Source organism: Papio anubis, chromosome 9, assembly GCF_008728515.1.
Source record: "Papio anubis isolate 15944 chromosome 9, Panubis1.0, whole genome shotgun sequence".
NCBI lineage: Eukaryota > Metazoa > Chordata > Mammalia > Primates > Cercopithecidae > Papio > Papio anubis.
Window position 1 is genome coordinate 43,149,649 of NC_044984.1, and position 23,311 is coordinate 43,172,959.

General features: G+C 39.0%; 1 pseudogene across 1 annotated transcript in view; it reads left to right on the top strand.

The window, feature by feature from the left end:
- The window catches only part of LOC116268865, a 58,627-nt pseudogene extending 52,297 nt beyond the window's left edge, over nt 1-6,330 (top strand). The window contains exon 3 of the transcript XR_004176061.1: nt 5,712-6,330. The product of XR_004176061.1 is annotated as a 40S ribosomal protein S25 pseudogene, transcript variant X4 (transcript). The remainder of the gene's footprint in view (nt 1-5,711) is intronic.
- Nucleotides 6,331-23,311: the final 16,981 nt, after the last annotated feature.

Below are 23,311 nucleotides of genomic sequence, written 5' to 3' on the forward strand. Positions count from 1 at the left end.
CATGGACCTGTCAAAATAGACGTAGCCCATAATGCTGGTGGTGCAGGGTCCTGCAGGTACCTTGTTGTGTTAGATGATTACTTTTTGTTTCTGAATTGTGAAGAGATCTGTTGAATCCTGATGAGGGGCTAGAGCATTAAGGCATGACATTGAAGAGGATTGACAGTGGCTATGAAAATATTTCAGTATTTTCGCAAGGAATACAATTATACTTGCACATACTAATATGCAGGAGATGCATTGTCCACTTGGATGTTGAAGTCACTAGGAATAATGAAGGCATTATGGAGAGAGGGATAGTAAGCCAGTTGATGGAGTCTTAAATGAAAGGTGACCAGGAGTATTGTAGGTAATAATAACAAGGAGGAGTGTGTGTGGAATAGTTTGATGGCGTGTGCTTCAGTGCAGCTGGACGTTATTTAGAGAGGAAGGATGAAAATGGTACTTGAAGCAGCAATGAAGAGAAAAGAGAACATTTACTGCACTTGTAACTCTCGGTGATATAAAGCAATGGCTTTCAAATATATGTATATAGCTGGGTGCAGTGGTTCATGCCTGAAATCCTACTTATTTGGAAGGCTGAGGCAGGAGGATAGCTTGGGGCTAGGAGCCTGAGACCAGCCTGAGCAACATAGCGAGACTCCACCTCTAAAGCAAATTAGCTGGACTTAATGGTGTGCACCTGCAGTTCTAATTACTTGGGCAGCTGAGGTGAGAGGATCACTTGAGCTCAGGAGTTCAAGGTTAGAATAAGCTACGATTGCACCATTGCATTCCAGCCTGAGCAGCTGAGCAAGACCTCGTGTCTAAAAATAAATAATTTTTAAAACTCAAAAATATATGTGCATATATATGTGTGTTCAAAGTATATATTGTGATATACAGCAAGAAATACATTTGTTTTTATTTTATTTTATTGAGACAGAGTTTCGCTCTTGTTGCCCAGGCTGGACTGGAGTGCAGTGGCATGAACTTGGCTCACTGCAACCTCTACCTCCCAGGTTCAAGTGATTCTCCTGCCTCAGCCTCCAAAGTAGCTGGGATTACAGGTGCGTGCCACCATGCCCAGCTAATTTTCTATTTTTAATAGAGACAGGGTTGACCATGTTGGTCAGGCTGGTCTTAAACTCCTGACCTCAGATGATCCACCCGCCTCATCCTCCCAAAGTGCTGGGATTACAGGTGTGAGCCACTGCACCCGGCCAAAAAATACATTTAGATTATGATCCAGCACACCCATCATTTATTTAATTGAAACAAAATTTTCATAAAACAATGTTTAACTACATAGAGTATATGCTGAAGTTTTATATTGTTACTTGATTTAAAGTTTTCTGTTAACTATCCACTAAATTAATTTCACAGCTCACTAGTGGGTTGCAATCCACCATTTGAAAAGCCTTTATTATATAGATTGTAGGATTTAAAAATTGCCACCTCTTTCGAGGGCTGAAAGGGAAGCGTGCTATTTCCATGAGAGAGAGCCAGGTTTCAGTTAGATAAAGGGGGTAAAAGAAACATCCATCATAGAAGTTGAAGGATATAGGGAATTTTATGGATGACTGACCCTGAATTACATAGGTTACAGTGGAAGGAGTAAGGGGTTGTGCTGGGGTTGGAGCCTGATTCATGTTAGGCAATGTAGGCGACTCTAACAGGGTAAGAATTTATATGATGAGGAATGATCTGGAGGGTAAGGCTTCTTGTGTGAGTATGGGAAGCAAAGATCTAGGGCATGATGGGATTAGTAGTCATCTAGTAAGGTGGATAATTAGTTCTAATTATAGACTGCTCTCTCGGTCAGCTAATCAGTGGTGAGGTGAGGTGCAGTGGTTGAGTGGGCTGAGTAGAAGTTGTATGGGTCATAGAATGAAGATGTCACTCCAAGTGTGCTGAGCTCTGTCGGCCCTCTTTCAATCCTGTTGTGGACAGGTTAATGCTACAGGAGGGGTATATTTCCAGAAGTACCAGAGCTCTGAGGGTGGGTACCTTACATCATACTTGGCAATGGGGTTGGTAGTGGGAGTGGTATCAAGGTTTAAGAGGTTCTGTGGCCTACCCTTTTAATTGCTACTGTTCTTGATATTGAGGGAAAGGGAATGAGTGGCCTTACCAGAGGGTAGGTAACAGTTTCTTGTGGACTCTTTATGTAGGAAAATTTTAATTAAAAAAAGCAGCACTAAATTAAGAAGTAGGCAGGAGTTGTGGTAGAAAGTTCAGGAGTTCGAGACCAGCCTGACCAACGTGGAGAAACTCCATCTCTACTAAAAATACAAAATTAGCCGGGCATGGTGGTGCATGCCTGTAATCCCAGCTACTCGGGAGGCTGAGGCAGAAGAATCACTTGAACCTTGGAGGCGGAGGTTGCGGTGAGCCAAGATCGTGCCATTGCACGCCAGCCTGGACAACAAGAGCAAAACTGTGTCTCACAAAAAAGAAAGAAAAAGAAAAGAAAAGAAATAGCACTAAGTTAAGAACCAAAGGCTTTGTTTTTGATCTTGGCTATGTCTCTGGGTGACAGATTAGATCCTTAACCTCATCTATCAAATAGATATGTCATTCTTCTTTTCCTTAAAAGCTGTTATGATGACCAAATTAAGAAAAAATACGCCGGGTATGGTGGCTCACACCTATGATCCCAGCATTTTGGGAGGCCAGGGCAGGTGGATCACCTGAGGTCAGGAGTTCGAGACCAGCCTGGCCAACATAACGAAACCCTGTCTCTGCTAAAAATAAAAAAATTATCTGGGCTTGGTGGCAGGTGCCTGTAATCCCAGCTACTTGCAAGCTGAGGCAGGAGAATCACTTGAACCCAGGAGGCGAGATGGTACAGTGAGCCGCGATGGTGCCACTGTGCTCCAGCCTGGGTGACAGAGCAAGACTCTGTCTCAAAAAAAAAAAAAAAAAAAGAAAGAAAAAAGAAAAAGTATAGGCATGTGATATGAGTTTATAAAGCCCAATTCAAATGTAAGATGTTGGCAATGGGCATTACTTGGTAGAAATAATTTGTAGTCAGTGTAGATAGTGAACCCTAGGCAGCTGTCAGTGACAGGATTTAAAGATTCTTTTGATGGTGGGACATGACACAGAGACACTTGGATAGATTAAAGGCAGATCTCTTTGTTTTGTATAGCTCCAAAGCAGAGAAGGTTGCCATGCAGGGCCACGTAGAGGGTTGCACCCAAGGACAAAGAAACTTCATGCTGGAGCTGCAGGAGGCTTATGTATGGCAAACAGGATGGCGTTAGCAAGGTGTGTTGGGTTTCCCAGTGATTGGATATTTTGAATAATTCTGTGGCCTAAAGAAAGAGGGGGCTGGGCTGGGCACGGTGGCTTATGCCTGTAATCCCAGCACCAGCACTTTGGGAGCCCAAAGTGGGCAGATCACGAGGTCAGGAGAATGAGACCATCCTGGCTAACATGGTGAAACCCCGTCTCTACTAAAAATACAAAAAATTAGCTGGGCGTGGTGGTGGGCGCCTGTAGTCCCAGCTACTTGGGAGGCTGAGGCAGGAGAATGGTGTGAACCCAGGAGGCAGAGCTTGCAGTGAGCTGAGATTGCGCCACTGCACTCCAGCCTGGGCAACAGAGCAAGACTCCATCTCAAAAGAAAAAAAAAAAAGAAAGAGGGGGCTGGTCTTGGGTGTTAAGGATCTGGGGACCTCTGGCAGATGGGTATTGTATATTTTAACTTAGGAGTGTTAGAGCCTGATAAGGGAAGTAGTTGGGCTAGGAGCTTGCTACACTGTTCTCAAGAGTAACTGAGAGTTCATGACATCAAGACTGGGTCAAGACAGCACTTGTGAAATATGTTATACTAGGACAGCTTCTAAGTGGTATAATTTCAAATTGTCATTTTTTAAAATAGCGCAAAAACTTGCTCTAAGCAGACTTATTTGCTTCATCTTATATTTTCATATAAGCATTTTGTTGAACACTGCATTTTAGTATGCTACAGAAAACGTACTCTTTAATTCTGTCATCTATGACTTAAAAATATTTTAAGTAGGCCATATTGTTGCATCATTATAGACAAATACCTGGCACCATCTAGGACCCAGTGGCAGAAAGAGTTAGAAGCTGGGTTAAATTATGAGATCATAAATACTTATTGCATATAATGGTTGGAATGATAGTCTCAAAGTTGTTTTCCATATCCGTGTAGGATTGTTTTCTTACTGTAGAGCTGTGGTAGTAGTTTTAAGATGTTCTCTAGTTGAGATAGGAAAAACCAAAGTGATTTTCCCTACTCTCTACTCTCAGTCACTCAGTGCAATACTTCTGACACCAGATTTGTAGGTTTTTTTCCCTGCACACCAAGCATTTCTCAAGTGTATACCAGTGGTCATCCCCTAATTTGTGTTAGCAATGCTGGCACAATCTTCCAGGAGATAACGTCAGATCCCACAGCTTAAGGGCTCAGTCCCATAAGACTGACCACTTTAGATGCCAATTGAAAGCTCCAAGTTTTGACCTGTGCTTCTGACTGGCTATACGTCTCCTCAAGAACAAAAATCTTTCTTTTTTAGAGATTATTTCTCTATTTCCCAAGCAGCAGAATCACGTATCTTTTTCTTTCCCTAAGACATACTTTTCCTTCTTTTTTTTGGCCTCAACATCCTCTGCAGAGCTGTTTTTACTTCCTGGTTCACTATAGATGAGACTATAGATGAGAGGGTTCACCAAGGACGTGATCACACTGTACTGAACACAGACCACGTGCCCCAACACCGAGCCTGAAGTAGAGTCTGGGTGTCTGAAAAAAGCTATCCCATAGAATGAGAGAACCACAGTGAGATGGCAAGGGCATGCGGAGAAGGCTTTGCCTTGGCCCTCAGAGGAGCGGATGCTCAGTATGACAGATGTGATTCTAGAGTAAGAGAAGAAGGTTAGGGAAAGTGTCAGTAGCCCCCAGAATGCCCATGACACAGCTAGAAGAATCTCATTGACAGTGGGATCAATGTAGGACAGAGGGAAGAATGGAGGCAGCTTACAGCTAAAATGGGGATGATGTCAGACCTACAGAAATGTAACTTGTGGATGAAAAGACTGTACATCAAGGAAATCAGAAATCCCGCTACCCAAGCAATGCTCACAATCACCATACAGAGAGGTCTGTTCATGACCATGGTATAGACCACAGGGTGGCAGATGGTAGCGTAGTGATCACAGGCCATGGCAGAGAGCAGACAAGCTTCTGTTCCCCCAGAGAGAGTGAAAAAGAAACTCGGTGAGGCAGCCCCACATTGAGATGTTTTTCTTTTGAGAGGAAATTTTGTAGCATCTTGGGCACAGTAACTAGGAGTAGCTGAGATTCAGAAAGGACAGATGTCCAAGGAAGAAGTACATGGGTCTATGCAGGTGAGAATCAGCCCTGATCTCCAGGATCATTACCAGCTTCCCTGTCAAAGTCAGGAGATCAATCACCAGGATTAGCACAAAGAGCATGGTCTGGATCTCGGCATCACTGGAAAATTCCAGAAGGACAAACTCAGGACTAACATTGACATTTATTATGGTGGCTTCCCTCAAAAGAAATGAAGGGTTCTCTACTTGGCAGGGCATTCATCTGAGTCATTCTCACTGAACAGGAGTTTTCTACTTAACAGATGAGTATATCTCTTACCTATGGCCCAAAATGGGAAACTTGGGATAAGGAAGTGTCATCTTAAATACAATCTCCTCACTTGCCCTTCTTTCCTACCTTCTAGCACTGTCTCTGCATGATCTTGAAGCCTTCACTCTATACCTCCATCACTCTTTAGTAAAAGTACCAAGTGCATACGAATCAGGTAGGTCCTGGAGTCAAAATGAGACAAACCGCCCCAGTGGCAAAGCCTAGAAAATCTTCTCTGGGTAAGCGTTGGGAGGCCTATGGGAAAATGATTCCTTCTCAGAATGGTAAGATCATAGACTCACACTATGTAAGGATATTTACATATTATACTTTAATCCCTTCATTTTACAAATGAAGAGAATGCATTGCCTATGGTCTCATAGCAAAGTGAGGACTAGGTTGGGACTAAAACCAGTCAAGGTTGAAACTAGAACCAAGTGTTTCAGCTAGTCTTGTATGCGTCCAAGTGCATCATACTTCGTGGTTTTGAATTGTTAGAGCTGAGTCTTGTGTGGTTAGCGGATCATGTGCAACTTTGCTAGTAGGGAGTTCGCCTCTTAAATTTTTTCGTTCAGCTCCCCACACATCTAAATATTTTGTGAGGAGATACATTGAAAGGGTAAGTCTGGCTCCATGAATGTCCCATCTGTATAGCTGCAAAGTATCCTGATTTAGAAGGGTCCTGGGCTCTGGCTCTGTTTACTTTTTTTTTTTTTTTTTTAGACAGAGTCTCACCATGTTGCCCAGGCTGGAGTGCAGTGGCACAATCATGGCTCACTGCAGCCTTGACCTCCTGGGCTTGAGTGATCTTGCTGCCTCAGCCTCCTGAGTAGCTGGGACTACAGGTATGTACCACCATGCCCAGACATTTTTTTTTTCATTTTTATTTTCTGTAGAGACAAGATCTTGCTATGTTGCCCATGGTGGTCTTGAACTCTTGGGCTTAAGCCATCCACCTGCTATGGTCTCCCAAATTGCTGGATTTACAGGCACAAGCCACCACGCCTGGCTTAGTAGGGAGTTCACTTAAATTGTAATATATGCCAGTATTCCTTGGCTCTGACACCCAACCAATGGTCTCTATAGTTCTGTGTCAACTGCTACTGAAGTGGAAAGAGCACTAGTCTTAGAGTAAGGGGCTTAGTTTGTCCTGGCCCACACATTCTAGTGGGATCATCTGGGAAGAGTTCACTTTTTAAAGCCTTAACTTATTTATTTGTAAAACTGAGTAAATGAAATAAATGCCCTTGTAAACCATATAGCCTATGATCTGCTATACAAAAATAAAATTTATATATGTATGAACAAAGACTGACATTGAATTTTGAAAAATAGATTTCTCTACTGGGTATTAGGCTGATGGACATTTTTCTTTTTCTTTCTTTTAATTTATATATATTTAGAGGGTACAGTGAAGTTTTGTTACATGGATATATTGTATAGTGGGGAAGCTTGGGCTCTTAGTGTAGCCATCACCTGAATAGTGTACATTTTACCCCTTAAGTAATCTCCCATCCTTTAGCCCCCTCCCACCCTCCTACCCTTCTGAGTCTCCATTGTTATTTCTCTGATGTTGTAAAATTATTTTTTCATTGAACATATATATATATATTTGCGTGCATGTGTGCAGTAAAAAGGACTTGGAGATTTTCAGGAAATACCCAGCCTAGTTTTGTTTTCTCCAGAGATAAAAGGCAAAGGAGAAACCTGAACTGAAGTGAGAGAAAAGTGCTAGGGCAAAGGAAGCTGAACTTCTAAAGAAAAATTTGTCTCATGGTCTCTTCCCCCCATCATCATTGGACATCTCAGTAGTTTGATTCCACTTGGGTACATGTGACTGGACCAGATGCCCTCTTGAAATGCCCCAGACCTAGGATCCCAGAACACTGCCCCAACAGTGTTTACAAAGTCTATTAAACAGAATCCTGTATGCTCTGTGATAGCACTTCAGGGGCCACCATATGTATTGAGGGGGTGAGGAGTTAGAGGGTGCTTCTCTGCCCTCATAGCCACCCCAATCGATTTGTCTCTCCTTTTATCTGTTTAATAATACTTGATTTGTGTAGTAGGATTTCATTGAAGCAAGGATTCCATGACTAAATCCCTTTCTAAAACTAGAACTTTAATGGCCAGAAGAAATAAAAATCTCTATCCCTATTCTCCACTCTCTTCATTTTTGATCCTCCAGGAAATCTCCCTCCTACTCTTCATCTGGCTGCTGCAGCTAGTAACACATTTTAAAATAAAAGGCTAACTTTTTTGGGGATCCAGAACTTGATACATAAAGAAACAGAATAGAAAGATTCCAGATGGAGGAAGGGCAGAAGCTTCAACCTTCTGGCTCAGCCATTACTTGGTTGACTGAGGTAGCAGTGTTTGACTTTGAGAAACACACATCCCTAATCTGTGTCCAGTTTCCTTTTGTGTAGGATATGGGGCTTGGACCTGTTGTTTTTGCAGATCCCTCCCGTTACATATGTCTGTATGCCTCCGGGTTTCTCTCACCAACCTTGCTGAGCAGAGGTGCTCTGGGTCTGACAGGTCTTCTGACTTCTGAACTGGGCTGCCTGCCATAGGGCACTGCTGCTGGAAGGAGACTTGGTTCCTGCAGCTGGAGTTGAGAGGCCTCCAGACAGACCCCAGGAAAAGTGGACTTTGCTTTCCAGTGAGTGACATGACCAGAGACAAGTACAGACAGGCAGCGACTTAAAGCCAAAGTGTTCAGGTATCTGCTGGCACAGGCATGGGTCTTTTTGGAGATGGCTGTCTTAAGACTTAGGATTTTCTCTTGTTTTATCACCTTTTACTCCCTTAGTCCTGAGGAAAACTCCTGATCAGTTTGTGTGATTTCTATTTCTTCTTTCGTCAAATCCCTGGGATCTTGTGCCAGGCAGGCCCTGGTGTGGGGTGGTAAGGAGGGGCCCCAGAGAGTCAGGAATTGCTCAGTGCTCATGGATGAGGTGGCATTAGCCAGAGCAAAGGGGCCTCTGGTCCCGGGACAGAGTGGCTACTGACATGGCTGTTACCAAGAGAAGTCTGGCTAAGGACACAGAATTGTAGAAAGCTCCTAGCCACAAATTCTACTAATTAAGAATCAAGGGATCAAGAAGCTCTGGAAAGGATTAGTCTTGTCTCTGATAGCTCTGATTCTGAACATGAGTTTGTGTATGCCCATGCACACCTATACCTAGGTAAACACAGTTGAAAAGTTTCATTACTCCTATGATGCCATTTACTTTTTAACTACTCTTGCTTCTCCAACTCTCAGCTTGGGCTCTTACCTCGTATTTCACAGAGATAATCTTCCTTTCCCTACTTTAGTTTTATTATATCTCCCTCTATATGTTGGGCTTTACGACTGTTATTGCTCAAGTTTTTCCCATTTGAAAATGAAGTGGGCACAATTAGTAGCCCTTCCTCCTCTGGAGAGAGTTGGCTTCCCTCAAACCAGCCTTAGTTGTCCTGGGAATGGCAGGGAAATACCAGCTGTGCTAAAGAAACATGGTGAGTACAGACACAAGAAAGATGAAACCAAAACTTTGGCTTACCTCTGTAAACTGGGAATTACTCTTTTTTTTTTTTTTTTTTTTTGAGATGGAGTCTCGCTCTGTCACCCAGGCTGGAGTGCAGTGGCCGGATCTCAGCTCACTGCAAGCTCCGCCTCCCGGGTTTACGCCATTCTCCTGCCTCAGCCTCCCGAGTAGCTGGGACTACAGGCGCCCGCCACCTCGCCCCGCTAGGTTTTTGTATTTTTTAGTAGAGACGGGGTTTCACCGCATTAGCCAGGATGGTCTCGATCTCCTGACCTCGTGATCCGCCCGTCTCGGCCTCCCAAAGTGCTGGGATTACAGGCTTGAGCCACCGCGCCCGGCTGGGAATTACTCTTCTGTAACAGGACTAAAGGGAAGCTAAGCATTGGGAGTATAAAAGAAAGCCTAGGCCAGGCACAGTGGCTCACATCTATAATTCCAGCACTTTTGGAGGCCAAGGCGGGCAGATCACCTGAGGTCAGGAGTTCGAGACCAGCCTGGCCAACGTGGTGAAACCCCATATCTACTAAAAATACAAAAATTAGCCAGGTGGGTGGCAGGTGCCGGTAATCCCAGCTACTCAGGAGGCTGAGGCAGGAGACTCACTTGAACCCAGGAGGCAGAGGTTGCAGTGAGCCAAGATCGGGTCATTGCACTCCAGCCTGGGTGACAGAGTGGGACCCTGTCTCAAAAATAAATGCACAAAAATAAAAATAAAGGCTATCCAACTCCAGACTGTTTGATCCCCCAACTACTTCCTTGTCTTTGCTTCTCTTTATAGCCAGTTTTTTTTTTTTTGGAAGGATAGTCTATGCCACAATCTCCTCCTTCACTTCTCAGTCCATTGTCATCTCTTTTTTCCTGCTACCTCTATCACCCCTAGGGACAATTCACTTACTATATTCAGAACACCAAGATATACATAAAGACTGCAGTTGATTGGTGAGCGTTGCTGGACTCACGTGGAGAAGGCTTTGCCTTGGCCCCCAGAAGAGCAGATGCCCCAGTCAATTCTGGAGTAGGAAGAAAAGATTTGGGATACTTTATGATTCCCTGTGATATGGTTTAGATGTTTTGTCTTCTCCAAATCTCAGGTTGAAATGTGACCTCCAGTGCTGGAAGTGGGCCTAGAAGGAGTTGTTTGGGTCATGGGGGCAGATTCCTTATGAATATCTTGGTGCTATCCTAGCGGTACTGAGTGAGTTCTCATTCTACAAGTTCACATAAGATCTGGTTGTTTAAAAGAGCCTGACATCTCCTTTCTTTCTCTCTTGCTCACTTTCACCATGTGACACACTGGCTCCCCTTCACCTTCCACCATCATTGTATGCCTTCTGAGACCCTCCTAGAAGGAGATACCTGTTCCGTGCTTCAGGTACAGCCTGCAGAACCATGAGCCAAATAAACTTATTTTCTTCTAAATTACCCAGTCTCAGATATTTCTTTGTAGCCATGCAAATGAATGAACACAGCCAGAAATGGAATTTATCTCACCAAAATTACCTGTTGGCAATAAGATCTGTGTTGGATGAAGGAGAAGTAGAGGCAGCTCAGAGTTGAAGAGAGGTTATAGGGCTTACAGAAGCGTTAAGTTGAATGTATCCATCAACTTAGACCAAGTTATGCTGCGGTAACAAGTGACCCAAAATTTCAATGGCTAACAACAATAAAGATTTAATTATCATGCTACATGTCATTGAGACAGCTGTGACTTTGTTACTACATAGTCTTTACCTCAGGACCTAGACTTAGAGAGCAGCCTTTAAACTGGGATATGGCTGGTGTTTGGACTTATGAAAAGAGAGGAATGGTGAACTATAAACTGGTTTTTAAAACTTGTGCTCAGAAGCAATACCTGTGACTTTTTTTCCAAAGTAAGACATGGCCACATTTGAGTCAATCATGACAGAGATAAATCGTCCTCTTACAGGGAGGTACGTTGAGATTACATGGTAAAACCTGAGATCAATGGGGTAGGAAGAAAGCATAATTCTTCCCCAGGAGGGTTAGCAAATATTTTGAACAGTAATATAATCTTCCATGTTATTAATGAAATTATTGGTCAGCAAGGAGGTCAGAACCTACTTTCCACTTTCTGTCCCCTCTCCTTCTCCAGAGAAATGCAAATAAACTGCTTTTGACTGAGAAATAGAACAAGAGTGACACTTGACAGTTTATCTGTCACAGGCCATAGCAGTGAATAGTTAGGCTTCAGGGTACCTTGAAGAGATGAACAAAACTCTGGATCATACAGTCCCCAATGTGAAATATAGCCTCCTTGATTTATTTGCTTCTTGCTAGGATACCTTCCCAATAGAAGTTTTCAAATAAGGTGGCAGTTTGGTAAATTTTCTGAGGTTTTCTATCATTTAAAATATTGGGCCCTAACTTTTAAGAGAGTGTCACTGGATACATATTCATAGTTTTAAATTTATTTTCTTCAAGGCTTTGGAAATTTTACATTACTCTCTGTATCTGATGTTACTTTTGAAAAGTCTGATTTCAATGTGATATTTTTTCCTTAGTAGGCAGTTCTTCATCTCTACAAACATTTTTAGAAACTTTTAGGAGCATCTTATTTGTCTTAGAAGTCCTCAAGATTCATTTTAAGTGTTTAAGTGGTTTTCTTTATTTTTTATGTTTATCTATCCTGTTTCTAAGTTGGAACTCTGACTGCTTTTAATCCTAGTTTGTTTTTCTCTGTTTTTACTCCATATGAATTTTTTTCTTTACAGCCTTATTGAGATATAATTATTGTATAATAGACTGCATATATTAAAAGTGTGTAATTTGATGGGTTTTGACAGATATATGTACCCATGAAACCATCAATGCAATCAAAATAATGAACATTTCCATCACCTGCAAGTGGTAGATTCTTATATCTTTAAATATGCCTTGGTCATTTTTTTTTTCCTTCTTCCTCCAGGATGGTTATTGAAAATTTTTCGTTTTTGGATTTCTCATCTTTTCATTTTGAATTGTTAATTTTTTGTCCATCTTGGTGTTATCTAGAAGAGCTTTTCAACCAGATCTTTCAGCTCAATAATTAACTTATAGGTTATATTCTTTTACTATTTGTCTCAACTATTTATTCATTTTAACCATTATATATTTTCTATTTTAATTATGAAGCATACATTAAAAGACTATATATAATGTGTGTATGCAGTGAGAATGAAGATAATTGGACCTCAGTGTATCTCACCCAGATGAAGAAATAAAACAATAACAACTCTTCACTCCTTCCTATAATAACTGTTACCCTGAGTTTTGAGTTTATGGTTTCCTAGTATTCTTTTTATAATTTTACCTCAAATGTGTGCATTCCTAAACAGTAAATTTAGTTTTGCACATTTAAAAATACTACATAAAAAAAGTAACAGATGTATTATTCTGTGATATGTTCTGTTCTCTCAAAATTATGTTTATTAGATGAAAACAATATTTGACAAAGTGGACATAGCAAATCAGTGGGAAAGGGAAGAGCTATACAATAAATGAAACAATTGGTATTGTTTGGAGAAAATAAAGTTGATTCTTCTATCAATGTACACAAAATCAGTTCTAGATGGATTACAGTCTTAAGTGTAAAAAACATGTTAAAAGTTTCCTACAAAATATAGGGAAATATATGTTTGGTTTACACTGTCAGCTTTGTCATCAATTTTTTTTTTTTTTTTTTTTTGAGATGGAGTCTGGCGCTGTTGCCAGGCTGAAGTGGAATGGCGCGATCTTGGCTCACTGCAACCTCTGCCTCCCGGGTTCAAGAGATTCTCTTGCCTCAGCCTCCCGAGTAGCTGGGACTACAGGCACATGCCACCATGCCCAGCTAATTTTTGCGTTTTTAGTAGAGACGGGGTTTCACCATATTGGCCAGGATGGTGTCAGTCTCCTGACCTCATGATCTTCCCACCTTCGGCTCCCAAATGCTGGGATTACAGGCATGAGCCACTATGCCCAGCCTGTCATCAATTTGTCAAGGGTATACTCGTTTATTTCTGGCCTAGTCTCTATTCTGATCTCATTGGTTTATTTGTTTATCTCATTGCAAATACCATATTATCCTTATTATAAAACTTTATGGCAAATTTTGATATATAAGAAGGAAAATCTATTCATCATGTTATGATTCAGGGTTATATTGACTTCTTAATTTTATGTTCTTCTATCTAAACTTTTGAGTGAGTTTGTCAAATTTGCAGATATTATATCTTTAACTTTAAAATACTTAAGCATAGCAGGATATTATATTGTGTTAGTTACTTTACACTATACTGTAAGGGAGGTCAACTTTCCTATTCTGGAATACATACTTATAGTGTGGTTAATTAGCATGTAAGTGACACTTTACAGTCAAGAACTACAAGCACTTTTAACTATATTTCTTATTATTCCTTGAAGCATTTTCAGTATGGATTGCCTCATTTATTTTTGATGCAAAAAAGTAGTAAGGTTTTCACCTTTTCAAAATAGATGCGTGGTGGAGGATCTCATATCGTAACTCCATAACTAAAGAACATTAGCGTCAGAGCATGGTGCTAATTATAGCAGAAAACAAGCTGCACTCAGAAATAGAGATACGTTACGAATTTATTTAGAATAGGCTAGCAATGTTCTTAGTGTGAGAATTCCAAGATTTGTTGCACAAATAAACAGTTTAAACAAAATATTGATCACAGCAATATAAGAAAAGCACTCTTAGGAGTCAAAAAAACTTCATACGAGCTTTTCTTGATAGAGTGCCAGAAGTTAGTGTTTAATTTTTAGAAAAAGGCAGATGGCCCAAATTGCAGGTCACATCAGCTTATGCTTATCCTTTCATCTGGCCACACACATGCACTGCCAGTTCCTATCTAAATGGAAACAACAAAAATCAGCAGATGAAGGTCCACCATAGCTTTAAAAATATCTTTTGCACCTATAGTTATACCCTCCTTTTATTCTTTTTTTTTTTTTTTTTTTTTGGTATTTTCTTTTCTTTTCGTTCAGTCTTCCAGAGGTTCTTTTGGAGAACAATTTTTCAGTTTAAAAATTATTTCTATTAAGTATTTTCTTTCCATGTTATTAATTTCTGCTCTTTATTATTTTCTCACTTCTAACATTCTTTAGATTTATGCTCTTTTCCTTTTAATAGTCTTAATTTGAATACTTAGCTTATTATTTTCATTTTTCATCATATAAGAATATACTTCTCTTTGTTGCTATAGGTATGCACCACGAGTTTTGACATGTAGAATTTTCATTATCTTTCATTTCTGATTATGTAAAAATACCCAATGTTATTTTATCTATAATGCTTGCCTTTAGATTTTTAAAACACTGTAAGAGTCTTCTTGGTCTTTTTAAAACTTAATATAGTCAGATAATTTGATTCATGATACTGATTTTTAGAGACTTGCTTTATGCCCAGTTCACAAAAATTTCATGAGTGCTAATTTTTTTTTTTTTTTTTTTTTTTTTGAGACAGAGTCTCGCTCTGTCACCCAGGCTGGAGTGCAGTGGCCCGATCTCGGCTCACTGCAAGCTCCGCCTCCCGGGTTCACACCATTCCCCTGCCTCAGCCTCCCAAGTAGCTGGAACTATGGGCACCCACCGCCACGCCCAGCTAATTTTTTTGTATTTTTTTAGTAGAGATGGGGTTTCACAGTGTTAGCCAGGATGGGCTCGATCTCCTGACCTCATGATCTGCCCACCTCGGCCTCCCAAAGTGCTGGGATTACAGAGGTGAACCACCACGCCCAGCCCATGAGTGCTAATTTTTAAAAAGTCTCTCTGATTATTTGATGCAGTTCTCTGTATATTCTATCAGATCAAAATTTTTAATTAGGCTGGGTGCAGTGGTTCATGCCTGTTAATCCCAGCTCTTTGGGAAGTCAAGATGGGAGGACTGCTTGAGGCCAGGTGTTTGAGACCAGCCTGGCTAGTATAGTGAGACCCCATCTCTACAAAAAATTAAAAAATTTAGCCAGGTATGTTGGTGCGTGCCTAGAGTCCCAGCTACTGGGAAGGCTGAGGCAAGAGGATCACTTGAGCCTAGGAGGTTGAGGTTGCAGTGAGCTATGATTGTGCCAGTGCACTTCAGTCTGGGCAACAGAGTGAGACTCTATCTGAAAAGAAAATAAAAATGTTAGTTATATAGTTTGATTCTTTTTTTCTTAGTTTTGGTCTATGCGTTTTTTCTTTTTTAAGAATGAGGGAGGTGTATACATTTCTTGTACCTGCTATAATAAATTACCACAAACTTGGTGGCTTACAAACAAAAGAATTTTTTTCCCTCAGAGTTCTGGAAGCTAGGAGTTCAAAATCACAGTTACCGCAGGGTTGTGTTCCCTCTGAAGACTCTGTGGAAGGATTCATTCTATGCCTGTTCCCAAGCTTCTGGTGGTTGTTGGCAGTCGTTTGCATTCCATGGCTTGCACCTCCATCACTCCAGCCTCTGCCTTTGTCTTCACATTGCTTTCTCCTCTGTGTGCCTGAGTTTTCTCCTCTTTCTTCTCTTGTAAGGACATGTGTCATTGGGTTTAGAGCCTACTGGATAGTCCAGGATGATCTCAAAAACCTTAATTATGAATTTAAAAAGCCATTTGCCAGTAACATTCACAGGTTCCAGGGATTTAAGCACAGACATATATTTTGGGGGGCCACTACAAGTATATGAAAATCTCCCAGTTCGTTTATGGTTTTGTTAAATTTTTCTTATAATTATGTCCATTTTGCTTTATATATTTTAAGGTTATGATATTAGACTGATACATGTTTTGATGAAATAACTTCTCTGTGAAATAAAACTTATCATTTTACAGTAATGCTTTGTGCCCTAAGCTTTAACAGCTATAGTCTATTTGGTTTGACATGAATTAGCTTTTATTTTGTTAGTACTTGTATGTATACCCTTTTTTATAATTTTATTTCTGACTTTTCTTTGTCATTATATTCAAGGCATATTTTGTGTATAGTATATAGATTGATGTTTAAGAATTAATCCTCCCTGAAAATATTTGTCTTTACATGGAGATTTTATTTACTTTTTTGTTATTATGGATATTTTGGAATTTTTCTGTCCCTTTGTTTTGTGCTACATATTTGACTTGTTTTCTCTGAGTTGATTTATTTTTTTCTCTTTATGCCTTATTTTGGATTGAGTGGTATAATTATCATCCCCTCACTAATTCTGATATACAGCCTATTTTTATCACTGTAATCGTAACCTAGAAATTTTAGAATGCGTATCTGACTTTGTAAACCTAAAAGTTAATCAACAACTCCCTTATTTTTAAAAAAGCTCCAGATCCAATACCCTTACTGTTGAATTCTTTTTTTTAAATATGAACTTGTTTAGGATGAATTCTATTAGATGTTTTAGAAATATCAGTGTAAAATGAACTCTTGGAAAATAGAGGAGAAATTACCCTTCTAAACTTGTTTTATGAGACACATATTACCTTAATACCAAAATCTAAGAAGAATATTACAACAAATGAAAGTTACAGACCAATACACTCATTAATACAGATGCAAAAAAATACAGATGCAAAATATTAGTAAATAATGCTCAGGAATATATGAAAAGGACAATACAGCATGACCAAGGTTTATCTCAGGAATGCAAGGTTGGCTTGACATTTAAAAACTCAATATAATTTGTCACTTTACTAGAATAAAGAAAAAATACTTCAATGATGATTACAATAAATTCAGAAAAAATACTGACAGATTTTAAAGAAATTCATGATAAAAAGTCTTAGTAAACCAGGAATAGAAGAGAACTTTCTCAATGTGATAAAGAGAATGACCAAAAAGTCTACATTTAGCATCATATTTACTGATGAAATATTGAGCAAGGCAAAGATATCAGCTAAGACTGGGAATAAGGCCAAGATGTCAGCTCTCACCACTTCTATTGTAAATTGACCTGGAGGTCCTAGCTAGTGTAATAAGGTAAAGAAAAGAAATTTAAAGCATATGTATTGAAAATGAAGAAGTAAAACTCTGTTTATTCTGTGATGCATTCTTATTTATGGAAAAAATAGGGAAATTACAAATAAACTATGTGGACTAATAAATGAATTTAGCACTGTCTAATGGTAAAGATCAACATATAAAATAACTGCAATTGCATATACTAGCAACAAATAATTAGAAAATGATATTTAAAAATATAATTTCAAATGGCATCAGGAATCATAAGATACTTAGAATAAACTTAACAGAATATACAAGCCCTCTACATTAAAAATTACAGATTGTAAGAGAATTAAGACTACCTAAATAAGTGGAGAGATATATCACATTTATAGTTTGGAAAGTTCAATATTGTTAACATGTCAAATCTCAACTTGATCCATAGATTCAAATGCAATCCTAATCAAAATTCTAGCAGGTATTTTTTGGGGGGCAGGGGAAGGAGATAGAAATTCACAAGCTTACTATAAAGCTTATCTGCAAAGACTCAGAATAGCCAAAATTGTTTTGAAAAAGAATAATAGCAGGGGGCATGACATCAGAAAAATGGCAGAATAGGACTTTACAGTGTTCATCTCCCCCATAGAAACATCAATTTGAACAACTGTATGCACATGAAAATACCTTCACCAGAGCTAAGGAAACCAGGTAAGAGATTACAGCACCCAGGTGTAGCATAGAAGTAAGAAAAGGCATATTGAAGAGAGTAGGAAGAACAGTTTTACATTACCTGTGTCATCCTTTTCCAAATGCCAGGCGGTATAGTATGAAGAGAGATAACTCTCTTCTTGGGAAGAGGAGAAGGAAGTGACCACTGGACTCATTGGTGCTTGGCAGACTCCAGCCAGGACTCACAGACTGATCCTCCAGATCCATCTCAGTGCCAGGCTGGATCCCACAGACCTAGGCTCCAGGCCTGCCTGGGAAACCCAGTCTCTGGGCCCATCACATAGTTGACCTCAATGGCCCCAGGCTCTGGACTGGCTTCAGTGCTGGGCCATCCCCAGTGGCCCCAAGCTTCAGGCTTACCCTAGCACCAGGCCAGTCCCCACAGACTCAGGGTCCAGGCCTGCCCTATAGACTCAGTCTCCAGACCTTCCCCAAGCTGGCTTCAGCAGCCTCAGGCTCTGGACCATCTGTACCACCAGACTGATCCTCAGGGTTCAAGCCTGTTCCAGTAATTCCAGTGCTGGGTCAGTTCCCACAGACCCAGGCTCCAGAACTTCCCTATGAACTTAGGTTTCAGGTTGGCCCCTGTAGCATCAGTAGCCAGGCCAGCCTTTGTGGATCTAGCCTTCAGGCCAGCACCCATAATCCCAGGCTCGAGACCTGCCCCTACACAAGACTGGCCCAAGCTCCAGGTCATCCATGTGTCCCAAGCTCCAGTAGACCCAGGGCCTAGGCCTGCTCCAGCAGAAAAATCATACTGAGACTGCACTATTGCACCTACCCAGAACCAAAGCCAAAGCAGCCTACCCAACTGACACTATAGGACACATCTACAAGAAAAAATTATTTCCCTAGGAAACCTACTTTATAAAGTTGGAAAAAATGATAACTGTTCCACTAGATGTACAGATATTAACACAGGAAACACAAGAAACATGAAAAAGTAAGGAAACATGATACCTTCAAAGGAACACAATAATTCTTCAGTAGTAGACTCCCCCATAAAGAGGAAAGCTATGAGATATCTGAAAAGGAATTCAAAATAGTGATCTTAAGGAAACTCAATGAGATATAAGAGAACACATATAATTCAATGAAATCAGGAAGATACTTTATTATTTGAATGAGAAATTCAACAAATAGATATAGAAAAGAACCAAACAGAAATCTTGGAGCTGAGGAATTCAGTGAATGAAATAAAAAATACAGTGTGATCCTCAACAATAGACCAGATCAAGCAGAAGAATTTCTGAACTTAAAGACAGGTCTTTTGAAATAACCCATTCAGAAAAAAAATTAAAAAGAAAAAGAAGAAAGCCTACAAGACATATGGAACACCATCAAGTGAACAAGTATTCACATTATGCAAATTCTAGAAGGATAAGAGATGGAAAAATGGATAGAAACCTATTTAATAAAGTAATAGCTGAAAACTTCCCAAGCTTTGGGAGAGACATGGACATCCAGATACTAGAAGCTCAAAATTCCCCAAACAGAGTCAATCCAAAAATGTCTCTTCTGAGACACGTTATAGTCAAACTGTCAAAATCAAAGGCAAAGAGAGAATTCTAAAAACAGCAAGTGAAAAAAAATTTAAAAATTAAAAAACAGCAAGTGAAAAGCATCAAGTCACATACACTTGTAGTCAATTGGTTTTTTAAAAAGATGGCAAGTACACACAATTGTGAATGGACAGCCTCTTCAATAAACAGTGTTAGGAAAATGAATATTCACATGCAGAAAAATGAAATTAGACCATTGTCTCACACCGTATAAAAAATTAATTCAAAATGGATTAATCATTTAAACAAAATTAGTAATTTTAAATGTACTAGGAGAAAACATATGGGGAAACCTTCATGACATTAGTCAATGAGTTTTTAGATATGGCCGGGAAAGCACAGACAACAAAAGCAAAAATAGACAATGGGATTATATCAAGCCAAAAAGCTTCTGCATTGCAAAGGAGACCATCACCAGAATGAAGAAACAACCTATGGAATGGGAGAAAATACTTGTAAACCATACATGTGATAAGGTGTTAATATCCAAAATGTATAAAGAACTCAATAGCAAGAAAACAAATAATCCAATTTGAAAATGGACAATATACCTGAAAAGACACCAAAAGAAGACACAAATGGCCAGCAGGTACATGAAAAATGCTCAACATCACTAAGCATCAGGGAAATGCAAATCAAAACTACAATGAGCATCACCTCACTCTTGTTAGAGTGGCTGTTTTTTTAAAAGATGGAAGATAATTGTCAGCAGGGATGTGGAGAAAAAGGAACTTTTGTATGCCCTCGATGGGAATGTCAATTAGTACAGCCACTGTGGAAAACAGTATGGAAGTTCCTCAAAAAATTAAATATAGAACCATCTTATGATCCAGCAATTCCATTTCTGGGTATATATTCAAAGGAAATGAAATATCGAAGAGATAGCTGCCCTCTGATATTCATTTCAGCATTATTCAGAACAGCCGAAATACAAAATCAACCTAAGTGTTCATTGCCAGATGAATGGACAAATAATTGTGGTGTACATATAGGCAATAAATACTATTCAGCCTTAAAAACAGAAGGAAATCATGCCATTTGCAATAACATGGATGAATCTGGAGGGCATGTTAAGTGAAATAATCCAGGCACAGAAAGGCCAATGCCACATATTATATGTAGAATCTAGAATAGTTGAACCCATGGAAGCAAAGAGTAGAATGGTGGTTACCAGGGACTGAGAGGTGGAAGGTTGAGTTGTTGTTGGTCACATGATGCAAAACTTCAGTTACATTGGAGGAATAAGTTCAAGATATCTATTGTACAACATGGTGACTCTGGTTAATAGCAATGTATTATATTTTGAAAATTGCTGAGTGCACATTTTAAGTGTTATCACCACATAAAAATAATGTGAGGTAATACATACATTAACTTGATTTAGCCATTCCACAATGTATATATGTTTCCACCCATCATGTTGTTAATGATAAATATACAATTTTTATCACTTAAATAAAAAAGGAAAAACAATTAGGACGATTTATGTTATTTTAACACTTATGGAAAAGTATGTAATCACTGCAGTGTGGTATTTGTATATTGTAACAATATACAAATAGATAAATGGAAGAGAAGAGAAGGCCCAGAAATATACACAGGAAGTTACCATGAATTGATTTCCAACAATGGTACCAATATAATTGAATAGGGAAAGGAAAATATTTTCAGTGGATGGTGCTGGAACAACCAAATAAATGTATGGGGAAAAATGAACCCTGACACTTTCCTCACAACATGCATAAAACTTATTTTGGAATGGGTCATAGACCTAACTGTACAAGCTAAAACTAAAGAGATTTTGAAAGAAAATATACAAGAGTATCTTCATGATTTCATAGTAAGAAAGCCTTTATTAGAGGAGGAAAAAGAAAAGCCTTACTTCTAAAGAAATGATAAATTGGGCTTCATCAGTATTAACAACTTGTCATCAAAGGATACTTTTAAGAAAATTAAACTTAAGGTCAAACCATAGACTGGAAAAATATTAGCAATATACACATCTGATAAATAATGCATTTATCAAAATTAAGAATTTCTATAATTCAGTCATAAAAACTATAAACAACTCAAAATGAGAAAACGTTTGAGCAGACACTTCACAAGGAATTTATATGAATGGGAAATAATTACGTGAAAAAATCCTCAGCATCATTAGTTCTCAGACTAATGCAAACTAAACCATAATGAGATACCACTTTGTAAGCATTATAATGACCAAAATTAAAACGACTAACAAGGCTAAATGTTGGTGAGGATATGAGGCAAATGAAACTCTCATACATTGATGGTGGTAGTTTAAAATGATACATTTACTTTGGAAAACTATCTATCAATTTCTTATACAATTAAATATATTCCTTTCTGTATCTCAGCACATTCATTTCTATGTCCTCAAAAGAAATAAAAACATGTCTTCTAAGAGGCTTACTAAAAAAAATACAAAAAACTAGCCGGGCGAGGTGGCGGCGCCTGTAGTCCCGGCTACTCGGGAGGCTGAGGCAGGAGAATGGCGTGAACCCGGGAGGCGGAGCTTGCAGTGAGCTGAGATCCGGCCACTGCACTCCAGCCTGGGCGACTGAGCAGACTCCGTCTCAAAAAAAAAAAAAAAAAAAAAAAAAAAAGAATATTTCTAGGGAAAAATCTTGTTACATCTGCCTTGGCAATAATTTCATGGATATGACATCAAAATCAGAGGCAACAAAAATGAAAATCAGGTAGGATTACATGAAACCAAAAAGATTCTGCACAGCAAAGGAAATAACCAACAAAATGAAAGGCAGCATAAAGAATGGGAGAAAATATTTGCAAACCATATGTCTGATGAAGTTCCTTACATATAATATCCAATATATATAAGGAACTCCTACAACTCAATAGCAACAAAACATAAACAAAACCTTCTACCAATACAATTTTAGAAAGGGCAAAGGACTTGCATAGACATTTTCCAGAGAAGATATACAAGTGGCTAACAGTTATATGAAAAAAGTTCAACTTCACTAATCATCAAGGAAATGTTAAAGCTACAATTAGCATCTCACATTTGTTAGAATAACTTTTTTAAAAGCAAAAGATAACAAATGTTGGCAAGAATGTGGAAAAAAGGGAACTCTTATACATCGTTGATGGGACTGTAATGAGTGAAGCTACTATGGAAAACAATATGAGGATTCCCCCCAAAATTAAAAATAGAACTACCATATGAACCGGGAATTCCACTTCTGTGTATATATACAAAGGAATTGAAATCAGGATCTTAAAGAGATATCTGCACTCCCATGTCCATTGCAGCATTATTCAGAATAGCCAAGACATGGAAGTGACTTAAATGTCTATTGACTAACAGATGACCAAAGAGAATACTGTGTGTGTGTGTGCGTGTGTGTGCGTGCACAATAGAATATTCAGCCTGTGAAAAGAAGGAAATCTTGACATTTTCAATAACATACATGAACCTGGGGGACATTATGCTAAGTGAAATAAGACAGACACAGAACGACAAATACTACGTACACTCACTACACAAGGAATCTAAAACAGTGAAACTCATAGAAGCAGAGATTGGAAAGATGGTTGTAAGGGTCTAGGTGATGGGGGAAACAGGGACATATTAGCCAAAGGGTACAAAGTTTTAGTTATACAGGATGAGTAAGTCCTAGAGATCTACTGTACAGCACTGTGACTATAAATAACAATATTATATTGCATACCTTAAAATTTACTAAGAGGATAGATCTTAAGTGTCCTTATATCATACCCAAAAATAATAAGAGGGTGGGAGGAAACTTTTGGAGATGATGGATAGGTTTATGACATAGATAGTAGTGATGGTTTCATGAGTTTATACTTATCTCCAAATTCATCAAGTTGTAACACTAAATATGTATAGCTTTTTGTATGTCAATAATACCTCAATAAAGTGGATTTTTAAAGATAACATAATTTTCTATGGAAAAAGTCAAAAT